General features: G+C 43.4%; 1 protein-coding gene across 4 annotated transcripts in view; it reads right to left on the bottom strand.

Annotated features, from left to right (window-relative positions):
- LOC100618858 (zinc finger protein 260-like) overlaps positions 1-24,259 on the bottom strand; it is a 108,465-nt gene that overhangs the window by 34,871 nt on the left and 49,335 nt on the right. For 2 of the 4 annotated variants that reach the window (XM_016427047.2, XM_056814439.1), the window contains exon 1: positions 5,427-5,591. The exons of 1 other annotated variant lie outside the window; for it this stretch is intronic. The gene's annotated coding sequence lies outside the window, so the exon portion shown is untranslated. Of the gene's footprint in view, positions 1-1,592; positions 3,080-5,426; positions 5,592-24,259 lie in introns of those variants that run through there. One more of the 4 variants, XM_007505821.3, reaches the window with a different exon arrangement.

Below are 24,259 nucleotides of genomic sequence, written 5' to 3'. Positions count from 1 at the left end.
ATGACCAGATGGATTGCAGACAGCTCAAGACCTTGCTGACAGGGTCTCCTAACCGGGGGAAGGTCTCAGGACAGGATATGATTGCTGACCTGTGAAAAGAACAGTGGACAAAATGGCTCTTGATGCTGTCGGGGTCCATTAGTCAATCAGAGGAGCTCCCCCAATTCTGCAGAGACCAGTTATGGAACTGTAGCACCCCGTTCTATTTTTGGAAGCCTTCCAAGTGCTATAAACTCCCTGAGACGCTGAGGAGAGGGTCCTGGACTGTGAGCCAGGTCTTGGACCCAGTTGATTAGTGACCACCAGATTCCCTAATGAATTGATTGATCATGCCTGGGGCTCTGACTTGATGACTTTGTTATAGATAGGACATTTTGGGACCAAAAGAAATTCCCAGAAGGTGGGGCATGTGGGGGTTCTTTTTAATGGCACCTGCATTGGCACACAAAGTAGAAAGGACAAAGGAGAAACCAGTGTATCTGAAGTTTCCTTACAATGTTATGGGCAGGAAGAACCTTTTGGGGTTCTGGAAGGATGCCTTTTGAAAGCATGCAATGACTCCAAAACTTAGCTTAAAACAAAAAGAGATTTATTAATTTAGAAAGTAATGTCGAAAGTGGCCAGGAGGATAGCAAGGTGGAACAGCAAGATGGGGAGCAGTTCTCTGGGAGGACAGCATGAAAGGACAGGCTATTCCCCCAGACGACATCAGTTCTGGGGATTTTATACATTTTTCACAACAGTTAGTCACTCAGGCATGAGGTGGGGTGATCATACTGGGGTCTGCCTGGAGACATAAAGATTCCTTAGTTTTAGGGGACAAACAGATGTCTGATACGATCAAGGTGTGGTCTGAAGGTGCATCTTTCTGTCCATCTAGAGGACGATCAAAGGAAGATAGTCATCTCAGGACCCTAGAGGGGTCATTGGGTGTTTTTAGGCTCAGTCAGGAAAAAACTGAAAAAAACAGGGGAAAAAAAAGGGAGTTCCCCTGATAATACTTCGCCTGGGTTTCTGGGGTACAGTGCCCATGTCAACAACAGTAGCTCAACAGGAGAGGCAGGGGCAGCTCTCATCTGACCCCAACAGGGCCTGGGCTCTCCAAGGAGAATCATTCCCAGAACACATAAATTATTACTGCTGGGCAGATGGGGGCAGCAGGACGTGCAAAGTCAGGGGGTGCCCACATTCTTCTTGGGGCATGAGGGCCTCCCAGGTAAGGTGGTGGGAAAATAGGTGAGAAGCAGAGGCCAAGAAAACACCTACCCAAGAGGCCTTCTAGATCATCCTGTCACATACCTGAGACTTCACCCTTACACACTTGTCCACAAACGGCACCCCAAGGTACTCTCCAGCATGCAATATGTGAATTTCAAAACTGCTCAACCCTGTTCAAACCATTCTTTAGAGGATGGGATTTAGCTATTTCCTGATCAATAACAATAGAGATACTTGGAATGACAGAATTGGGTCTTGGAAACTAAAATCTCCACCCTACTCAAGGTAACAGGATTGAGAAAGGGCTGCAGCAAAGCTCAAGATTTAATTCTTTGAGAATATCACCACAACAGACATGTGCAAAGGGGACAGACCTCTGGGCGGTCCTGGTTTAAGCTAGAGCCACCATTGGCACAGGGGGACACAGGAAGTGAGGTAGAGGACAGCCCAGGGGTTCTGGTTCTTTTCTTCCTGTGTGAAGAAGAGAGGTGGTGGTTGGAACCTGGTGCTTGGAGGAAGGAACCTTGAGACTGTTTCTCCATTTTGGTCATGTGAGTGATAGGGACTGATCTCTTTTCTTTGCCTTGGACATTCCAAGGCCTTGGGCTTTTGGCCCAGACTAAAGCAGAGTGGGCATTTAAGCCCTATTACCTTCTCTCCCTTTTCCCTCTCTCTCTCCAATACCTTTTTCCCTCCTGTTTGTAATTAAAAACTCCATAAAAGATTGACTGCTGACTTCAGTTTTCATTTAGGAATTACATAGCTGAATTCCTTGGCGACCTTAATTTAATATATATGACTTTTAATATGATTTCCATATCACAAATATGGACTAACTCATATGAAACCCACCAACCAATTAATCCATGAACCAAAAAGCATTTCTTGGTCACCTACTCCACGCCAGACCCCGTGCTGGGCACAGGGAGAGCAAAGACAAAAGACAAGGAAGGAGCTCAGGGGCCAGGAGGGAGACAAGATGTGCCAAAGGTCTGTGCCAAACAGATTTAAGGCAACAGTAGGGAGGGAACACTTTTGCTGAGCGGTGAAAGACTCTAAGGATCCTGGAGGCAGGAGGACAGAGAGGGCATGCCAGGCACAGGGCACAGCCAGGGCAAATGCACAGAGACTGCAAGAGCTGAAGTGCAAAGGCTGGTCATCCTGTATCTGGAGAGGAAGAAGGGAAAAGGTGGAAGAAGGGAAGTTTGAGTCCAGCTGGGATGGGCTTTAGCTGCTAACACTTGAGATGATTTTTGCTTCCTGGAGGGAACAGGGAATCAGTGGACTTTCTGGAGTGGGAGAGTGCCATAAAGCCCTTGACTGGTTGTGTGCCTCAGAGGTGGTAAAGTCTTGGGAAAAGGAGGCCCACAAGGGTCCTGAAGCACAGGAGTGAGGGGTCGGGTGTGTGGGGAAAGGAGGGGACAGAAAGGAGATCGATGGTGGACACAGAAGTTAAGACCTGCCCAGTGCATGGAGGTTAAGAGAAAAGACATGGAGGCACTGCCCAGCATTCCAAAGCTGCCCACATGACTGTCTGAAGTTAGGAGTGGATTTTATGAAGAAATTCTGAGATTGAGAGGGAAAGGGGTCCTCTGAGGTGTCTAGTGGAAGCCCCTGATTTTACACATCAGGAAATTGAGTCCCAGGATGTGAACCCAGAACTTCCACCTCCAGAATCAGTGCTCCATGGAGTGGCACAGGATGGAGTTGAGCAGAGCAAAAGGTGGAACCATCAGCCTTGATGGTATGAAGACAGACTGAGATTTACCCCTAGGGACTGAAAAGATGGAGGAAGGAGATGCCAGGTCCCAGCCACTGAAGGGGCAGGAGGGGAAGATGGTCCAGCAGAGGAGGCTGAAAAGGGGCAGGTGGACACAAAGCCACCCAGGAGAGAAAGTGGTCAAGGGTGTCCATGTGAGCAACAGTACCAATATGGCAGACCAGTAATTGGGAAGGGCTGGGAAAAGTGCCACGACAGGTGGTAACAAGAGAGGGGAGAGAGGGGGAGGGGGGGGAGAGAGAGAGAGACAGAGACAGAGAGACAGAGACATATTTATTTAGACTTTTAGAAAAGTCTAAATAAATATGGTCTCATTAGATAAGAACACTCAAGGCCACATATCCTATAGGGAGAACCCTGTAATAATTAAAATTAAATTATGAGACTGCTAGTATCTTTATAATTTTATTAAATCATAGTAGTAGAAGTAGTAGTAGAAGTAGTAGTAGTAGAAGTAGTAGTAGAAGTAGTAGTAGTAGAAGTAGTAGTAGTAGTAGTAGTAAGGAGAGGGAAAGGTAGGAAAGAGGTAGAAAGTTACTTAGCTTTCTAATCTATTGGTGACCCTGATGTATTGAAGCTGAGCTATGATAAGAGTTCCTCCAGGTTCTTTGCTCACTGAGGCTTTGTCCTCGCTCTACGGAACCCCCTCCAGGCTCCCCTGAAGACCTAACGTAGGACCAGGCTGTCCCGTGACCTCTCCCTCCCCTGGTAGTGTGGTGGCTTGACCTCTCCCCACCCAAGTCCCTCTCACTTCCTTCCAGCCGCCTCTTTCCCTTCTATGTGCCGGGCACAGTAGTAGGTGCTTCCTCCATAGCCCTGGGAAGTGGAGCTTTCTCTTGTTCAGTGGTTTTTCTGTCTCTTCTCACTCTTCATGAACCTGTTTAGGGTTTTCTTGGAAAGATAATGGAACAGCCGGCCATTTCTTTCTCCAGCTAAAGGGGAAACTGAGGCAAATACAGTTAAGTAATTTGCCCAGGGTCACAGAAGCAAGGCTGCATTTGAACTCGGATCTCCCCAACTCCTGACCCTGCACTCAGTACCTTGTACAGAAGGAGTGTGTGTTCTCCTTCCCTCTGTCTCCCCTGCCACCCTGCCCACATTTGTGCCCCATCTCAGAGCTTCCACCTTCCCCAACTCCTGGTGCCCTCACACATGCCCAGAGCTGCTGGTCAGTCCAAGCATCCACCAGCCCTGCAGGCCTCCCTCTGTCCACTGATCTTCACAGTGATAGAATACCAGACTGTCCTCTCCTTTCCCTGCCTTCTGCATCCCACATGCCCTTTCTTCCTCTCCTTCGCTCCCTCCCTCCTTCTCTCCCTTCATGTCTCTCTCTCTCCCTCTGTCTCTCTCTGTCTCTGTCTCTCCCCCCCTCCCTCTCCCTCCCTCCCCTCTCTTGTTACCACCTGTTGTGGCCCTTTTCTCAGCCCTTTCCAATGACTGGTCTGCCATATTGGTACTGTCGCACACATGGACACCCTTGACCACTGTCTCTCCTTGGGTGGCTTTGTGTCCAGCTGCTCCTTCTCAGCCTCCTCTGCTGGACCATCATCCCCTCCTGCCCCCTCAGTGGCTTGGACCTGGCATCTCCTACCTCCATCTTTTCAGTCTCTCTGGGTAAATCTCAGTCTGTCTTCAGGCCCTCCAGGCTGATGGTTCCACCGTTTGCACTGCTCAGCTCCATCCTGTGCCACTCCTTCTGCACAGGGTACTGAGTGCAGGGTCAGCAGTTAGGGAGATCTGAGTTCAAATGAAGCCATAGATATTTACTGGCTTCTGTGACCCTGGGCAAATTACTTAACTCTATTTGCCTCAGTTTCCCCTTTAGCTGGAGAAAGAAATGGCCGGATGCTTCATTATGTTTGCAAGAAAACCCTAAACAAGGTCATGAAGAGTGAGAAGAGACAGAAAAACCACTGAACAAGAGAAAGCTCCACTTCCCAGGGCTATGGAGGAAGCACCTATTACCGTGCCTGGCACACAGAAAGGAAAGAGGCGGCTGGAAGGAAGTGAGAGGGACTTGGGTGGGGAGAGGTCACGCCGCCACACTACCAGGGGACGGAGAGGTCACAGGACAGGCAGGTCCCTCGTCGGGTCTTCAGGGGAGCCCGGAGGGACTTCCGTAGAGCGAGGACAGACAAAGGCTCAGGGAGCAAAGATGAGGGTGGGGGAGGGGCAGGAGGAAACAGTTCTTCCTGGGAAAGAGAGGGGAGGTCACCGCGTGGAAGGATGAGCACAACACCCTTCGCCCGCGTGTGCACCCTCCCGAGCCCCCCCTCCCACAAGCACACAGACCCAGCCCACAGCCACACACGTGTTTCCCTTCGCTCTCCCCTCCCCAAGCCACCTTTCCAGAATCACCCCGAAATCTATAGTGAAGAGGGGGAGGGGGAAAGTCAACTGTGTTGCGTGTGCGCACTGCGATTCTCACCCCACGAATGACAGGCCGTTGGGCATTCCTGCCCTCCCTCTTCCACGGACCACGCAAGCTTCCCTAGCATGGAGCAGTCAGAGCCCAGAGCAGGAATACGCATGTGCACTCCTCCCGGAATCTCGCTCACGTGACTCTGCCAGCTTCCGTAATAGGGCAGGGCCATAGCAGGCTAGATGGACAGCCAGATGAAGCAATCCCGTAAAGCACCGCCCCTGTGAGCAGACTTCAGCGGGCATTCTGGGATACATAGTCTGAGTCGCGCCTCCATTTCCCCGCCCACCTTCAGCCCCCTTCAGGCACCGCGGTGCCTTTCCACTCCGCTCCTCCCCTTCCTTCTTGGCAGGGGAACGAAGGCTTTGTCCTGTCCCAGTTATCTCTAGCTTAGATTCTCTGGCTTTGATTAAGAAGGTTAAGGAGGGATGTAACTGACTGGCCCAATCAAGATCCTGTCCGGCCTCAGGCCTCAGGCCTCAGTTTCCTCCTCTGGAAAAAGGGCATGTTCGGCTTGGTGACCACAAGCATCCCTGAGCCTTCAGGCTGGTGCTCCATATTCTGGCCTGAGAGTCTGAACTGGAAGGATGGAGTGACAGCCACCGAGACCATTGGATTGTTGCACCGGATCCGTGTCCCGGCCCCTCTTCAGCCCTGCGGGTCTTCACCAGCTCTAACCCCTGTAGACCCGACTCCTGTCCGATCTCTCTGGCAGAGCGGCAGAAGCCCCCAATATCATGATCACAAGGGAGTTCCACGGACTCCCACGGACAACGACCCTTCCCTGCCGGCCCCCTTGGGCCCAGGCATCCGGCCTCACGCATGTTCTCTCCTTTGACTAAAGATGGTCACCACGGACTCTGGTCCTGAAGCCCCGAGGACCTACTGTGCTGCAACAGAGGAAGGGTCTGAGGCCAGATTCGAGCCCAAGACCCCCCTCCCCCGCTCCAGGCCTGGCACTCCCCACTCAGCCACCCAGCAGCCCCCCGAAATATAAATGTTAAAAAAAGAAATAAGAAATGGCCCTTCCAAAAAGCAAATCCTTTATAGCTCAGGTCAGTACAAAAAGGGTGCAGTCATTGGTCACGTGCCCTCAGATAACTCCACAGAAAAGGTCCCCTGGAAAGTGATCCCAAGGAAATGACATCCTGCTTCCAGGAGAACAATCAGCACCAAAGGGCTTAATATCCGGGTAGAGAGGATGGAGAGTGCAGACGGGGTGAAAGGAAAGCCAGGGAGCACCCACGTGCCTGGTAACCTGGACAGAGCACCTCCCGGCTCAGGCTTGGAGCTCAAGGCTTGGCCCCCCCTGAGCTGGCATTGGAGAAAGCTCGCCTTGCCTGGGCTCCAGGTTGGCAAGGATCCATGGGATTGGGGTGAAACTCTGCCCATGAGGGCATCCTGCAGTGGGGAGCTAATGGCGGTGCGATATGACTGATTCTGCCCATGTGTGTCTGTAGATTTTCTCACTGCAGAGCTCAGCCTTTCTGGGGAAGAAACTCAGAAGCAAAGATCCACTGGTGATGGTGCCTGTGATGTACAGCAGAGAATCCACACTGGAGGGAAACCCTAGGAATGTAATCAGTGTGGTAAAACATTCACCCGGAGGCCCAGGCTTACTGTGCACCAGAGTATCTCCATGGGGAGAAAACTTGGGAATGAAATCTCTGAGGAAAGACTGTCTGAAGCAGGTCTCTCACTCTGCCTCTCTCTGTGCCTCTCTGTCTCTGTCTCTCTCTTTATCGCCCCTCTATCTGTCTCCCTCTCTGTCTGTCTGTCGCCACCTCCCTCTCTGTGTCTCTCTGTCTCTACCTCCCTCTCTGTCTCTCCCTCTCTGTGTCTCTCTGTCTGTCTTCCTCTCTCTCTCTCTCTCTCTCTCTGTCTCTCTTTTTAAAACCTTACCTTCTATCTGAAAATCACTACTGAGGGGGCAGCTAGGTGGCTCAGGAGATAGAGAGCCAGGCCTGGACAGGAGAGGTCCTCAGATCCAATCTGACCTCAGACACTCCCTAACTGGGTGACCCTGGGCATATCACTAAACCCTCATTGCCTAGTCCTTACTGCTCTTCTACCGTGGAACCATTAATTAGTACTTTAGTACTGATTCTTTTTTTTTTTTAACATAAATACTTACCATAGAAGAAATTCTAAGTATGAGATCTAAGGCAGAAGAGTAGTAAGTGTTGACAATTAGGGCTAAGGGATTTGCCCAGAGTCACACTTACATCCCTCCTTAATCTTCTTTTTTTTGAAACCCTTACTGTCTGTCTTGGAGTCAATACTGTGTATTGGCTCCAAGGAAGAAAAGTGGTATGGGCCAAGCAATGGGGGTTAAGAGACTTGCCCAGGGTCACACAGCTGGGAAGTGTCTGAGACCAGAGTTGAACCCAAGACCTCCTGTCTTTAGCCCTGGCTCTCAATCCACTGAGGTAGCCCCAATCTCCTTAACCTTCTGTGACAAGGAAATCACTTTTAAAAGACTGATATATATTAATTTAAGGTCGCCAAGGAATTTTAATCAATGTCAGAGAATCCAAGCTGGAGCTAAACTTTGTGAATGTTATCAGTATGGAAAATCTGTCAGCTATCAGAAGAATACTGATATCCATCAGAGAATCCATGGGAGAGAGAATCCTTTTGAATGTAATCACTGTGAAAAGGCTTTTAGACAGAGATCCAGTCTTTCTGTACTTCATCAGAGAATCTGCACTATAGAAAAATCTTATGACTGAAATCAATGTTAGAAGTCCTTTACAAAGAAGGTTGGTTTCACTGTATATTACCATGATGGCAAACCTATGACACATGTGTCACCACTGACACATGTAGCTGCCCACAGACTCAGTGCTCATCAGGGCCCAGGAGCCCCATGTCTTCAGGTGGGGTGGTGAGCATTGGACAGTGTGCTCCAAGTGACTGGGGCCTGTGGTGCTCCAGCTGGGTCAGGGAGGAGCTGGGCAGGCAGGCTGGCTGGTGGGCAGTAGCCACTCTTCATGTGGCAGAACCCCCATTCCCCCACAGCACTCAGGGGAGGGGAAGGGTGGGGCCAGAGGAAGACTAGGCAGGGTCCTGACCCACTTGCAATGGAGGAGTGCCTGGAACCACCAAATTTGTTTCTTGTGACTACATATAACAGGATTCTCCATTTTAATCCACTCTGCTCTCTTCTGTTTTATGGGTGAGTTCATCTCTTTCACATTTAGAATTCTGATTACTAACTGTGTATTACCATCCATCTTATTATACCCTTTAGATCCTGCTACATTGTCTTTCACTCTGTTCCTCCTCACCAATATTTTGCTTTTTGTCACCCACACACACCTACCCCTCTCAACCATTATGTCCTCTTTCTTTTGTCTTATTCTCCTTCTACTTCTCTATATGGAGATAGAATGCTATACCCCACTGAGTATACTTTTTCCCCTCTGTAGCCAGTTATGATGAGAGTAAAGTTTAAGCATTATCCCTCATTACCCTTATCCTCCCCTCTCTGAAGTGATTTTTCACACCTCTTTATGTTATAGAATTTACTGCAGTCTATCTCTCCCTTCCCTTTTCTTTCAGTGCAATCCTCTCACCTCTTGATTTTTTTATATATCATTCCTATGCATACATATCTTACATACATATCATTTTGTATGATCACATTTACATACATATATCATCCTTTATTATCATGTACATCATATCATCATAGTCAGCTTACTTACCCACCCTCTTTCTGTATAAATTCCTTCTATTTTCTCTACTAAGACTAATTTTTGAGAATTATGGGTATCCACCTTCCATGTGAACATAAAGATTTTGACCTTGATGAATACCTTAAATTTTCTCAATCCTTATTTACCTTTTTAGGCTTCTCTTGTGTCTCCTGTTTAGACTTCAAATTTTTTGTTTAGGTCTGGCTTGTTCCTGTGAATCTTAAAAATTCTGAGACCCTACTTCAGAAGATTTGGTTAAGACCATTTGCCATTTTAAACAATGAAGGTACTTGATCAGGAATGTGAGAACTCTACTCCACCCATAGTTAAGCATATTTTAGGGGAAGATAAAGTTGTAAACTCTTTACTGAACAATGAAAAGTACTTAACCCATACTTAAAGTAAAGCTAAAAAACCTTAAGCTGGGTCTATTTTTAGATCTAATACAAAAAGGTGCTAAGTACCTATGAAGGTCAGGCAACTTGCAAACTTGCAAGGGACAAGCTTAACAAAAGAGGTTTGAGGTTTTAGTCTACTCAGGTGTGAATTACTCAAAGGTTTAGTCTACTCAGATGCAAATTAAGAATGGTCAGTCCTGTGAAAACATCTACTGTGATTGGTAGATGTGAGAACATAGGGTAGGTGACATAGGAGAAAATTTTCTTTAAAAGGAAGACGTTTTGGCCTCTGGAGAGAGAGCTTGCCAAAGCTGAATTGGAGGGCTTGATGGCTGAACTGAGTTGAGCTGAGGAGCTGAACTGGTGGGTCTCTCTGAACATTAGAATCTTGCTTGGGACAAATCTTGTGGTGAGTGGATTAAAGACTGACTGATCTCTCTCTTAAGGCTTAAGACTAGGCTGGCCTACCCCTTTTCTCATTATTTGCTCTTCTCTCTCTCTCTCTCTCTCTCTCTCTCTCTCTCTCTCTCTCTCATTAATTCTTTATTTGTATTAATAAAAATCTCCATAAAACTCAGTTGACTTGGGTATATTTAATATTTGGGAATTTTCCCATGGTGACCACTATATTTTTTATTTGAAAACATATTTCTGGGGTCACAGTTTAACCAACCACTCTTTTAACTGTAACCTTCCTAAGAAATACATGGAAATCTTCTGACTTATTGTATGTCCATTTTTTCCCCTGAAAGAATATACTCAGGTGACTCTGGGTTGTAAACCCAAATATTTTGCCTTTTGCCTTCCTGAATATCATATTCCAGGCTCTTTGATCCTTTAATGTAGAAGACCCTAGGGCCTGTGTGATTATGATTGTAGGTCCATGGTATTTGAATGTTTTCTTTCTGGTTGCTTGAAGAAGTTTCTCCTAATGGTTCTGCAATTTAACTATTATATTCCTGGAAGTTGTCATTTGAGGATTTATATCTGGAGGTGATCTGTGAATTCTCACAATTTCAATTTTATTTTCTTGTTCAGGGAACTCTTGGAAGTTTTCTTTGATAATTTCTTGAAGTGTGATATCCTAGGTTTTTTCTTGATCATGGCTTTCAGGTAGTCCAATAATTCTCAAATTGTCTCTCTTAGATCTATTTTCTCTATATCAGTTGTTTTTTCAATAAGATATTTCATTTTTCCCTCTTTTTTTCATTATGTTGATTCTGCTTTATTGTGGTTTCTTATGAAATCATTAGTTTCAAGATGTTTAATTCTGATTTTTAAGGCCTGATTTTCCTCTGTCAGTTTTTGGTTCTCCATTTTCTGTTGGCCTGTTTCTTTTTGTATCACTTTTCCTCTGCCTCTCTTAATTGGTTTTTGAAGTCTTTTCTGAGTCTGTGTCCAATTCTTTTTTTTCTTTTGGATTTTGCATCTGTTTCCTTTGCTTTCATTGTCCCCTTCTGTGTCTGTATCTTGCTCATTGTTTTCATAAAAATTCTTTAGAGTTAAATGCTCTTTTGGATGTTTGTTCTTTTTTCTTATCTAATTAGAGGTAGGCTTGAGGGGATGATGTGATGGTCTGAGCACTGAGATCTCTGAGAGCCTCCCCCTGCTTATTCAATTGACCCTTGAGGTGCTGGTAGCTTAAAGAATTGCCTCAGATTTAGGTGCTAGCCTTTGATTTCACTCTGATCTTGATCAGGTCAAGGGCTGATCAAATTCTAGCCCTAGGCTTAGTCTCAAGTTTTTGGTCTCACTGTGTACTTGATCCAGTCAGGCACACCCTTGATTGTCCTGTCTTGGAGCTCTGGCCTGAGCTTTAAGCAAAAAGATCAGTACTTAATACTTAGTACTTAGATACTTATTCACACCCCAAAGTGGGAACTATGTGCCTATCCCAAGCCCAGACTAGAATTCCCTGGGCTAGGACTCTGGATTTCTCCACATATTTTCATCTTGATTGAGGAGGATTCTCATGGTTGTACAGAAGTGCTCTGGATTACTCATCTATCTTGACTCCACCCCCAGAAATAGATCTCTGAAATTTTTTCTTTTTAATTTTTGTGATTATTGTCTTATTTGAATACTTTTTCTTGTGGATATCACTAATTGCTGTCCTTTTTCAAGAGAAGATGATATCTTTTGCTTTTATCTTCTTTGAAATTTTTTTTGGCTTTCTGAACTTGAGTACCATCGATAAACATGAGTATTTCTGAATATAAAGTACAAGAGCACAAGAAGATTGTTGACATAATTACAAATTTCCAGGACAACCTCTTAGTTCCTTTGTAAAAATACAGAATTATTTCAGCATTTTAACCCCGAGTTGTTATTTCATTTAATCTCAGAGTTCCGTCTGAACGTCCCTATATGTATCCTTGTGAGGCCTCTATTGATACTCTCTCATGACCTTTTAGAGAGGGTGTTTCCAGCTTTACTTCCTACTTCCCCATTTTCCCTTGCCCCAAACCCTAACTTGCATTATAATGAATTGTGTTATCAAATAAAGTGAGATGAACACATTTGCCACATCACAAAATGATGCCTCATTCTACAGTTTTTTTATCATTTTCATGTGAAAATGTGCTCTTACCCCTTAACCTGCATGATGGAGCCATCTCTGGTAACATAGAAGAGAAACTATAGAGTTTTAAAAGATGATAAAAAGACTTCTACAAGATGCTCATAGAGTCCCTGGCAGTATCTGCAGAGTTCTACACTGACAGTTTTCCAAGAAAGGAGACAGCTTACTAGCTACAATTGCCACAGCTGGCTGATTATCATTCTATACTTGTCAAGATTTTGAGTTTTTGTAGCACTGTTGCCTTCCCTTTCTGTTACTTCATAGAATTCTTTCCATGCTTTTTGAGAATTGTCATTATCAAAATCATATTTTGCCATTGATTTAATAGCTATTTTCCAACTGATGGTCATCTATCTAGTTGGTTTGCTAGTGCTAGCGCTGGAGTCAGAATTACTTTGTGATCCATTCTTGCCTGAGACTCAGACACTAGCTACCTTTTATCTAGTCTATATTAATTTTGTTTATATATATGTGTGTGTTCTCCTTCATTAGAATTTTATTTCCTTAAGAGAGAGGGTCTGTTTTGATTTTTCTTCCTTTCTGTAAGTTACTATAGTATCATAAGTCTCATTATAAAGTCTCATACAGGAATAAGTATGTCTTCTTGAGGAAAGAGAAGGAATTTAAAACAGGCTCTAACTGAGATTCTTTCCTTTCAGAATAACAAATAAGGACTTAAATTATTTTATGTGTTTTATATTCTGTTATTGAAGGGAAAAGGAGTGAAAAGGATTCAAGTCCGAAACAAACCATCTGTTTGGACCCATTATCTCATCAAAAATTGAGAAAAAATATGGTTTGGCATTCTAAGATGAGAGAAGTTGGGATCTGTGATAATAAGTTAGAGGAACAGAAGGACAACCAGAAGGGGAAATCTAGAAAAGTAACAACAGGGTCCTGGAGTAAGTTTGAATAAAGTGTGTGTACCTCAGTGTAATACATTCGAGAGACATTTCAGGCTGAAGTCAGCTTTGACTGCTCCATGGAGAAGAGCTTTGGAGAAAAGTTTCCCTAAATAAAAGAGGCTTGGAAAGAGTTTCAGAGATCTTACTTACATATGTGATATGTTCTCAAGGAGGAACTTGTACATGGAAGAAACCTTTCAGATACCCCTCAGATATAATTAACTTGAAAGGGATGCATGCTGGAATAAAACTACAGAATACAGAAAAGTCATTGGCAACAAATTAATTTTTAATGCAGATTGGAAAATTCAGAAAGAAGATAAGCACTATATATACAATTGTTGTGAGAAAGCCTTCATCTACCAGAAAAGCTCACCCAAACAAAAGAGAGTTGATATTCAAACGAAAGACCATGCCTATAGTAAATGAAGGAAAGGTTTTAGTGAAAGGAGACACTTTCTTACACATAAAAGAATTAATATTAAAGGAAAACATTTTGTATGTACTAATGATGGAACAGTTCTTATTCATCAGAGAATTCATGCTGGAGAAAAACACTTTCTGTGTAGTCAGCGGGGGAAATCTTTCTTTTCAAAGGAACTCCTCATTACCCATCAGAGAACTCATACTGAGAAGAAACAATGTGAATGAAATGAATGTGGGAAAGCCTTTAAAAGGAAAGATCATCTTATTTACCATCAGGAAATTCACACTGGAGAGAAACCATTTCAGTGTAATAAGTGTGGAAAAGCCTTTAGTAGAAAGGGACATCTTCTTATTCACCAGAGTACTCATACTGGAGAAAAACCATTTGAATGTAATAAATGTGGGAAAGACTAATTATAACCAAGTCTTCTTACCCATGAGACAACTCATACTGAAGAGAAATATTTTAAATATAAAAAATGTGGGGAAAATTTCAGTGTAAAGGAATACTTTTTCAATCATCAAAGAATTAACACTAGAGTGAAACCTTTTGAATGTAATGAATGTGGAAAAGCCTTTAGTCAAAAGTGGCACCTTATCAGACATCAAAATATTCACACTGGAGAGAAACCATTTGAATGTAAAGAATGTGGGAAAATTTTCAGGGTAAGGGAAGTACTTGTCAGGCATCAAATGACTCATACTGGAGAGAAACCATTGGAATGTAATGAATGTGGGAAAGCTTTTAATCAAAAGGGACATCTTACTATTCATCAGAGTAATCATACTGGAGAGAAACCATTTGAAGGTAATGAATGTGGAAAAACTTTCAGTGAAAGACAACACCTTTTAAAACATCAGAGAACTCACACTGAAGAGAAATCAGAGTCACGAATTCAGGAAAGCCTTTAGTTGGAACACAATTCTTGATACCGTTTTAAGTATTCATACTAAAGACTAACCATTTGGATGTAATGAATGTGGGAAAGCTTTTAATCAAAAGGGACATCATATTATTCACCATAGTACTCATAGTGGGGTGTATGGGGTGTTCAGGGACGGGTAGTATCTCTGGTATGGAGGGCTTGTCATGCATGCCCTCCTAGGGCAGCTCTCCAGCCTCTGACCCCCCACCTGACACCCAGCCCTCACTTGTGGCTCCCAGTAGCTGTTAGCATGCGGCAGTGGCAACACCCCAGGCAAAGGCTTCGACAGGCCAGCTAAACCTTGTGAGGGTAGCCATCAGGTTGTCAACCCCTGGTGAACCAGGGCTTTGCTCACCCAGCATGTGAAGAGTGTTTCGGCGGAAGAGGAAGAAACCAATAAGAAGGTTCAACGGCTGAGATGGCGACGCAGCAAAGCACTGTGGAGTGCTTAGGGCGTGTTGGAGCACAAAAGACAACACGACCATCCAATGCAGATGAGGAAGTCTCCAGGTGTAACGACTTTTCGTGCCACTGGACCTAGGCTTCCAACACCAAGAGAGTGGATCTGTCTCTGTGCATCGACTCTTCCACTTAAATCTCCTTCACACACAAGTATCTTTATGCACACTCATCTATCCTAACCCCGTCCACCCTCTTCAAGACCTGTGGCGATGGGGGAGTGGCAATGCAACAGGAGGAGGTGACCACTGGCAGTTGTAGTCACGCTCCTGCACAAAGGCGGCCCATAGACCAGTGGTCGCTCGGTGCTGTAGGGCAGCATAGAAGTTCAGCAGCATCCTGGGCAACTGAGCAGCCCTCTCTATGACAGCACTGCTCATCCTAATAAAGGGAGGGGACTAGAAAAGGTGTCCCAAACATTGCCTGCCCTACAAACACCCGGTCAGCATGCCATGGCTGGCGGGTCATCCCTTTAAGCAGTCGAAATCAAAGAAAACAAAATACAAAGAAACTCCTACTAGGAGCATGGAACATCAGGACATTACTTTATAGGGAGAATACCCCAAGACCTGAGAGAAGAACAGCTCTAATCGGTAAAGAACTGGAGCGATATAACATCAACATCGCAGCCTTAAGCGAAACACGCTTACCAGAAGAGGGATCACTCAGCAAACCCACCACTGGATACACCTTCTTCTGGAAAGGTAGAGCCTCAAATGAAGACAGAATCCACAGTGTTGGCCTGGTTATCAAGACCAGTTTGCTGAAACAGCTGCCAAACTTACCTGTGGGCATCAGCGAGAGGCCCATGAAGATCCATTTGCCTCTCAGCAAAGACTGGTATGCCACAATCATCAGCACATATGCCCCAACACTGACCAGCACAGAGGAGACCATCGAGCAGTTCTACTCTGACCTGAGTGCTGTCCTGCACTCAGTGCCCACCAATGACAAGCTGATACTACTGGGAGACTTCAATGCCCGCGTTGGCCAGGACCATGAAAGATGGAAAGGAGTGCTCGGCAAACACGGCATGGGCAAAATGAACAACAACGGCCTACTGCTACTCAGCAAATGCTCAGAGTTCGAACTCACCATCATGAACACTGTGTTCAAAATGGCAAACAAATATAAAACAATGTGGATGCACCCATGATCAATAAAGTGGCATCTCAGTGACTACATCATTGTTCGCCGGCGAGATATCCAGGATGTACAGATCACCAGAGCCATGAGAGGAGCTTAATGCTAGACAGACCACCAATTGATTAGAGCTACTCTTCAAATGCGCATTGCGCCTCCCCATCCAAAACCCGCCCAGACAGTTCGCGCATTTTATAAGGTGAGTCCCAAGACTTTACCACCTCTGAGGCACACAACCAGCTAAGGGCTTTGTGGCACTCTACAACTCCATAACGCCCACTGATTCCCTGCTCCCTCCAGTAAGTTACTTCTCCCTCCAACATTTGTCATCTGCATATTTGATAATTATATTATTTATGTCTGGATCCATCAATGAAAGCACAGATTCCCAAAGCATACTCCCATATGCTTTACATACATATACATGTATGGGACAAGGAGGCCCATCAGGGTCCTGAAGCACAGGAGTGAGGGGTCGGGTGTGTGGGGAAAGGAGGGGACAGAAAGGAGACCCACTGTGGATATAGAAGGCAAGACCTGCCCAGTTCATGGAGGTGAAGGGGAAAGAGACGAGGCACTGCCCAGCATTCCGAAGCTGCCCACCTGACTGTCTGAGGTTCAGAAGGGGATTTTATAAAGAGGTTCTGAGATTGAGAGGGAAAGGTGTCCTCTGAGGTGTCTAGTGGCAGCCCCTGATTTTACAGATCAGGAAACTGAGTCCCAGGTTGTATACCCACAACCCCTACCTCCAGAGTCAGGGCTCCATTCTCTGAACTATAGAGTGGCACAGGATGGAGCTGAGCAGAGGAAAGGGTGGAACTATCAGCCTGGAGGGTATGAAGACAGACTGAGATTTACCATGATGAACTGAAAAGATGGAGGAAGGATATGCCAGGTTCCAGCCCTGAGGGGGCAGGAGGGGATGATGGTTCCCCTTTTTATCTAGTTTTATCTTTTCATCTTTCCTATTTTTGAAAACCCTAAATAGTTTTGATGACTGCTGCTTTCTAAGATTGTTGATGCCTGGGATTCCTATTTCCTTTCCTTCCTACTTTTTTCATTCTATCCCGTGATCATCTCAGTCTTTGCTTTTCAACAGGGAAGGGCCTTCTGAGAATTCTTCTAGGGACTCAACTTTATCTTTCTTTTTTTACTTGATTCAAACCCATTGCCATGTTGTTAGTATTTGCATTAGAGTGTTCGTTTAGAGTCTTTCCTCTGACATGTCCCCTCAACCGCTGTAGTCAGGTAGTTGCTTTTCCTTGGTGTTTCTACTCCCACAGTTTGTCCTCTGCTTATGGATAGTGTTTTTCTCCTGGATCCCGGCAGATTGTTCAGGGACATTACACCGCCACTACTGGAGAAGTCCATTACGTTCGATTATACCATCTTTCTTAATGTTGCCATATTCTATGTCAGTTGTTTTCTGTTGTTTCTTTCTATTGACATTGTTGATGTCTTTGTGCTTGCTATTTTTGTAGCCCTGTTGAATTCTTTCCATGCTTTTTGAGAATTGTCATTTCTCAAAATCATATTCTGCCACTGGTTTAATAGCTATTTTCCAACTGATGGTCATCTATCTAGTTTGTTTGCTAGTGCTGGTCCTGGAGTCAGGATGACTTTCTGATCCATTCTCACCTCAGACTCAGACACTAGCTACCTTCTATCTAGTCTATATGAATTTTGTTTATATATGTGTGTGTGTTTTCTCCTTCATTAGAATTTTGTCTCCTTGAGGGAGGGGGTCTGTTTTGATTTTTCTTCCTTTCTATATGTTATCTTAGTTTATAAGTATCATTAAAAAGTCTCATACAGGAATAAGAATGTCTTCTTGGAGAGAAGCAAGCATAGGGTTGGGAGTGGAGGGAGGAGGAAAGGAAGCGGAGGGCGGGGGAGAGGGGAAGGGGGCTCTCCCGCGATTGGGCGAGGTTTCTGGTGTTGTGACTGAAGCCTGTCAATATGGCGGGGAGTGTCCACGCTGCTCACTGAAGCACCTCAGGATAGGAGGGTGGAATGACAGCGGGGAGGAGAATGTCCCACTGGATCTCACCGAGGTGAATGAATATTCGTGTTGCAATTAGTGCTCAGCCAGCTGGAGATAGAAAGCACTCAACCATTTTGGACAAATCAGTGTACTGGTGTGCTTTGAAGAAGTGAATGAAGGAAAATAATGGTTAACATTGGAGTACACTGTTAAAAACAAGAAGAAGAAAACTTATCAAAAGAGAAGGAAAAAGTAGTCAAGAATAGGAAGAACAGAACAATATAGTGTCACAGAAGATGGAGAACATTTAAAGGAGGAAGTAAGAGACAGGTGTGTAAGGGAAAGGATGCTGGACTTAGTAGGCAAGTGAGATTTAGCTCCATTCCCAATTTTTTGAAAAGTAGTGATTTGACCCTCAACAAATTAATTTACTTCAATGGACTTTATCTTGTTTATTTGTCAAATGAATATGCTATACTATGATCACCAAACTCTCAGCTTTACCACTTTTGTGATTATACTACTTTTTAAGGAACCATAGGCAAGTTAAGAAAAAGTCTTCATAATTCTGTTAAATTCTTTTAAACCAGTCTTTATAATTAATTTTGTGTGTGGTTGCATAAAAGACAGTACTTTTAAGTTATAGTTAATTCATACCCAGCAAATTGATGAAGATGAAAAAAATGACAATGCTCGTTGTTTGGTGGGGTTGTAGAATCATAGGCACACTGGTTGAGCTGTAAAATGGTATGACTATTTTGGAAAGTATGCTGTAATTATGTAAATAAAGTGACGAAAATGTCTATTAAAAAAAAAGAATGTCTTCTTGAGGAAAGAGAAGGAATTTTTTTTAAAGTGTTTATTTTATTTGGTCATTTTCCAAAGTTATTCATTAGAAACAAAGATAACCTTTTTTTTTTTCCGCCCTCCCCCACCCCTCCCATTGGCGATGCACAATTCTTCTGGGTATCACATGCTTCCTCAACCCAAGCCCATTTCCACGCTATTGGTTTCCATAGTAGGGTGATCATTCAGAGTCTCTCCTCGATCATATCCACTCCACCCCTGTAGTCATGCTGTTGTCTTTCCTCCATGTTTTTACTCCCACCATTTATCCTCTGCTTGTGGGTAGTATTTTTTTTTCTCCTTGGTCCCTGCAGGTTGTTCAGGGACATTGCATTGACACTAATGGAGAAGCCCATTATGTTCGATTGTACCACAGTGTATCCATCTCTATGTATAATATTCTCCTGGTTCTGCTCCTCTCACTCTGCATCACTTCCTGGAGGTCGTTCCAGTCTCCATGGAATTCCTCCACTTTATTATTCCTTTGAGCACAATAGTATTCCATCACCATCAGATACCACAATGTGTTCAGCTATTCCCCAATTGAAGGGCATCCCCTCATTTTCCAATTTTGTGCCACTACAAAGAGCACAGCTATGAATATTCTTCTACAGGTCTTTTTACTTATTGTCTCTTTGGAGTACAAACCCAGCACTGCTATGGCTGCATCAAAGGGCAGACACTCTTTTATCGCCCTTTGGGCATAGTTCCAAATTACCCTCCAGAATGGTTGGAGCATTTCAAAACTCCACCAGCAATGAATTAATGTCCCCACTTTGCCACATCCCCTCCAGCATGCATTACTTTCCTACACTGTCATGTTAGCCAATCTGCTGGGTGTGAACTGATACCTCAGAGTTATTTTGATTTGCATCTCTCTGATTATAAGAGATTTAGAGCACTTTTTCATGTACTTATTAATGGTATTGATTTCTTTGGCTGAAAACTGGCTATTCATGTCCCTTGCCCATTTATCAATTGGAGAATGGCTTGATTTTTTGTACAATTGATTTAGCTCTTTATAAATTTGAGTAATTAGACCTTTGTCAGAGGTTTTGGTTATGAAGATTGTTTCCCAATTTATTGCTTCCCTTCTAATTTTGGTTGCATTGGTTTTGTTCGTACAAAATCTTTTTAATTTGATGTAATCAAAACTATTTATTTTATATTTTGTGACTCTTCCTATGTCTTCCTTGGTTTTAAAGTCTTTCCCTTCCCAAAGGTCTGACATGTATACCATTCTGTGTTCACCTAATTTACTTATAGTTTCCTTCTTTATGTTCAGGTCATTCACCCATTCTGAGTTTATCTTGGTGTAGGGTGTGAGGTGTTGATCCAGACCTAGTCTCTCCCACACTGTCTTCCAGTTTTCCCAGCAGTTTTTGTCAAATAGTGGATTTTTGTCCCAAAAGCTGAGGTCTTTGGGTTTCTCATAGACTGTATGGCTGAGGTCATTTACCCAAGTCTATTCCACTGATCCTCCTTTCCATCTCTTAGCCAGTACCAAATTGTTTTGATGACCACTGCTGTATAGTATCATTCCCCTTCCTTTGTATTTTTTATCATTATTTCCCTGGTTATCCTTGATCTTTTGTCCTTCCAAATGAACTTTGTTATGTTTTTTTCTAATTCAGTAAAAATTTTTTTTGGAAGTTCAATGTGTAGGGCACTAAATAGATCAGTTTGGGTAGGATGTTCATTTTTATTATATTGGCTATTCCTATCCATAATGTTTTCCCAATTGCTCAAGTCTAGTTTTAATTGTGTGGAGAGTGTTTTGTAGTTGTGTTCATATAGTTCCTGTGTTTGTCTCAGCAGATAGATTCCTGAGTATTTTATTTTGTCTAAGGTGATTTTGAATAGGATTTCTCTTTCTAATTCTTGCTGCTGAGATGTGTTGGAAATAAATAGGAATGTTGATGACTTATGTGGGTTTATTGTATATCCTGCAACATTCCTAAAGTTATTGATTATTTCGATTAGCTTTTTTGTTCATTCTCTAGGATTCTTTAAGTAGACCATCATATAATCCGGAAAGAGTGATAACTTGGTCTCCTCCTTGCCTCTTTTAATGCCATCAATTTCTTTTTCTTCTCTAATTGCTACTTCTAGTGTTTCTAGTACAGTATTACATAATAGAGGTGATAATGGGCATCTTTGTTTCACTCCTTATCGTATTGGGAATGCATCTAGTTTATCCCCATTGCAGATGATGTTTGCTGATGGTTTTAGATATATACTGTTTATTATTTTTAGGAACAACCCTTGTATTCCTATACTTTCTAGTGTTTTCAAAAAGAATGGGTGTTGTATTTTATCAAAGGCTTTTTCTGCGTCTATTGAAATAATCATGTGATTTTTGTTGGTTTGCTTGTTGAATATAATGAATATAAGAATATAAGAAAACCTTTAGCCACATGAGAACATTTATTCTCCATCAGAAAATTCAGTCCATTTGAATGTAATGAACGTGGTAAAACATTTAGTCCTAAGGAAAATCTTATTACCCACCAGCAAACTCACACTAGAGGGAAACCATTTGAAAGTGATAGATTTGAAAAAGACGTTAGAGCTGTGATGGCAAGCCTATGGCACACATGGCAAAGATGGCAAACAGAGACTTCTCTGTGGGGCATGGGTGTGTTGCCATCCAGAATTAGTTACTAGAAAACCAGAGGGACTCTGGCAGAGGTGCTCCTTTACCCTTCTCCACTGTACCTCCCCACTCTTCTCCCTAGCAGCCTAATGGAAGTGCTGCTTACTCCCTCTCCTGAGATGAGAGCTTGGGCCACTCCCTTCTCTCTCTTCCTTAAGCATTAAAGTAAAATTTTAGTAAATCTTCCCTGTTGTATATCATAGGCCTCACATTTACCAGCAGATACTGGGGCTGCTTTGAACTTTGGCCAGAGTCCTCAGCAGCTTCCAAAGGTTTCTGACTGTTTGGAAGATAAACATACTTCTGGGAGATCAACTCTTGTCACACAGAATGTGTTGTCTTCATGACTGTTGATTAAATTTTGAGACATATTTTGCCTGGCCGATTCTGGGGGCTCGGGATCTTGACCAGGTTACTGGGACCCTGGACATAGTGATGCAAAGTATAGTTGGAAAAATGCCATCTTTGTTTTGAGGTCAATAAAACCTTCTTCTGGAATGTGGACTTTGGAGCCTCACCCATGGAAAAGGTTGCTTTTGCCTGGGGCCTTTCCAAATGAGACCTTGAATGTTGAGCCCTGGGACCCCCCACCCTCAGCTAAAATATTCAGGTGTTGGTGTTTCCCCCATTTGATGATGTATCTTTATTTTCTATCTCTTATTATTGCTGGTAGTGTTATATACATTCATGCTTTCTATTGATTCATTTATGCTTTTTCTTGATTCAGTTATGCTTTCTATTGTAAGGTAAACTGATGAATCTTTGCATAGTAATAATAAACATTTCCTTTTACTTAAAAATACTGTGGAGGAATGCGTCTTATTGTAGGTGAAATCTCAAACCACAAATAAAGTTAAGCAGCTGCATATGTAACACCTTAACTACCTCTCCTCTGTGGATTAGATGGGGGCTGGGGGGATGGAGACACAGAATGCAGTCTGAGGGCAGGGCAGAGTATTGCATATGGTCTCTAAAAGGTTCACCATCACTGCTTTCGAGGACTTGACAGCTTTTGACCATTAGGGAATTCATACTGAAGAGAAACTTCTTGAATGTAATAGACATGGGAAAATGTTGAGTTGCCAAGCACTACTCAATAGCAGAGAATTCATTCATGAGCCCTTTTATGATCATAAATGTGGGAAAGCTTTATTTTCTTTTTTAATTGAAAATTTTTAATTATTTAATTAATTTAGAATATTTTTCCATGGTGTAAACCTCAAAATTCCTTAGACTTATAAATGTTGGAAATTTCACCATTGGGATATTTCATACTTGGAAAATTTCTTACTGATAGTCTATTGGAATGGGAACCCCATTGGCATGGGAGTTTCCTTCTCTTCCCTTCTTAAGATTACTTTAGGGCAGAAACCTTTTGCTGAACAATGGAAAGGACTTTGACCTATTCTTAAGCATAGAACAGGAATTTCTTTGAATCATGATTGATTTTAGAATTGATACAATGGAGATACTTGGAATAAATCTCCACCCTATTCAGTCCTAATAGGATTGAGTAAGGGCTGCAGCCTAGATCAAGATTTGATTATTCCAATCTCTACCATACTCAAGTTAACAGGATTTAGAAAGGGCTGTAGCAAAGGAGTAAAGATTTAATCATTTGAAAATATGACCTTCAACAGGCATGTGCAAAAGCCAGAAACCTCTGGGCGGTCCTGGGTTAAGCTAGAGCCTCCATTGGCACAGGGAAATTGATGAACAGTGATTGGTAGATGGGAGAACTGGGAGGAGGAACTTGGATGGTTTCCTTAAAGATAGGAGGGTCTGGAGACTGAGAGGAGGGTTGAGGAGTCTTGGTCGGTGTGGTTCCTGTGGGCTCTGAGAAGGCTTGCTCTGAAGGAAGCTGAAGGTGGGGCCTCTGAGACTGTTTCTCCATTTTGGACACGTGAGTAATAGGGACTGATCTCTTTCCTTTGCCCCAGCTATCTAAGGGCTTGGGCCTTTTGGCCCAGCCTAAACAGAAGGGGTATTTAAGCCCTATTCCCTTCTCTCCCTTTTTCTCTCTAATTCCTTTCTTCCTCCTATTGTGATTGAACTCCATAAAAGGTTGACAGCTGACTTGAGTTTCATTTGGGAATTGCATAGCTGAATTCCTTGGCGACCTTAAATTAATATATATCAGTCTTTTAAAGTGATTCCCTTGTAACAATGGTTACATGATTCATGTTCTTCCCCTCCTCTTCCCCCAGAATAGCTGATGCGCAGTTCCACTGGGTTTTACATGTATCATTGATCAAAACCTATTTCCATATTATTGATATTAGCACTAGGGTGATTGTTTAGTCTATATCCCCAATCATATCCCCATCAAACCATGTGATCAGGCAGTTGTTTTTCTTCTATGTTTCTGCTCCCACAGTTTTTCCTCTGACTGTGGATAGCATTCTCTCTCACAATCCCCTCAGAATTGTCCTGGGTCTCTGCATTTCTGCCAGTAGAGAAGTCCATTAAATTTGATTGTACCACAGTGTATCAGTCTCTGTGTAAAATGTTCTCCTCGTTCTGCTCCTTTAGTTCTGTATCCTTTCCTGGAGGTATTTCCAGTTCACATGGATTTCCTCCAATTAATTATTTCTTTCAGCACAATAGTATTCCACCACCATCATATACCACAATGTGTTCAGCCATTCCCCAATTAAGGGATACTCTCTCATTTTCCAATTTTTTGCCACCAAAAAGAGTAAGGCTCTAGATATTTTTGTACAAGCCTTTTTCCTTATGATGTCTTTGGGGTATCAACCCAGCAGTGCTGTGGCTGATCAAAGAGCAGATAGTCTTTTAATGCCCTTTGGGCAT

This window comes from Monodelphis domestica, chromosome 2 (assembly GCF_027887165.1).
Source record: "Monodelphis domestica isolate mMonDom1 chromosome 2, mMonDom1.pri, whole genome shotgun sequence".
Classification (NCBI taxonomy): Eukaryota; Metazoa; Chordata; class Mammalia; order Didelphimorphia; family Didelphidae; genus Monodelphis; species Monodelphis domestica.
This window is presented reverse-complemented; position numbering and strand designations above follow the sequence as displayed.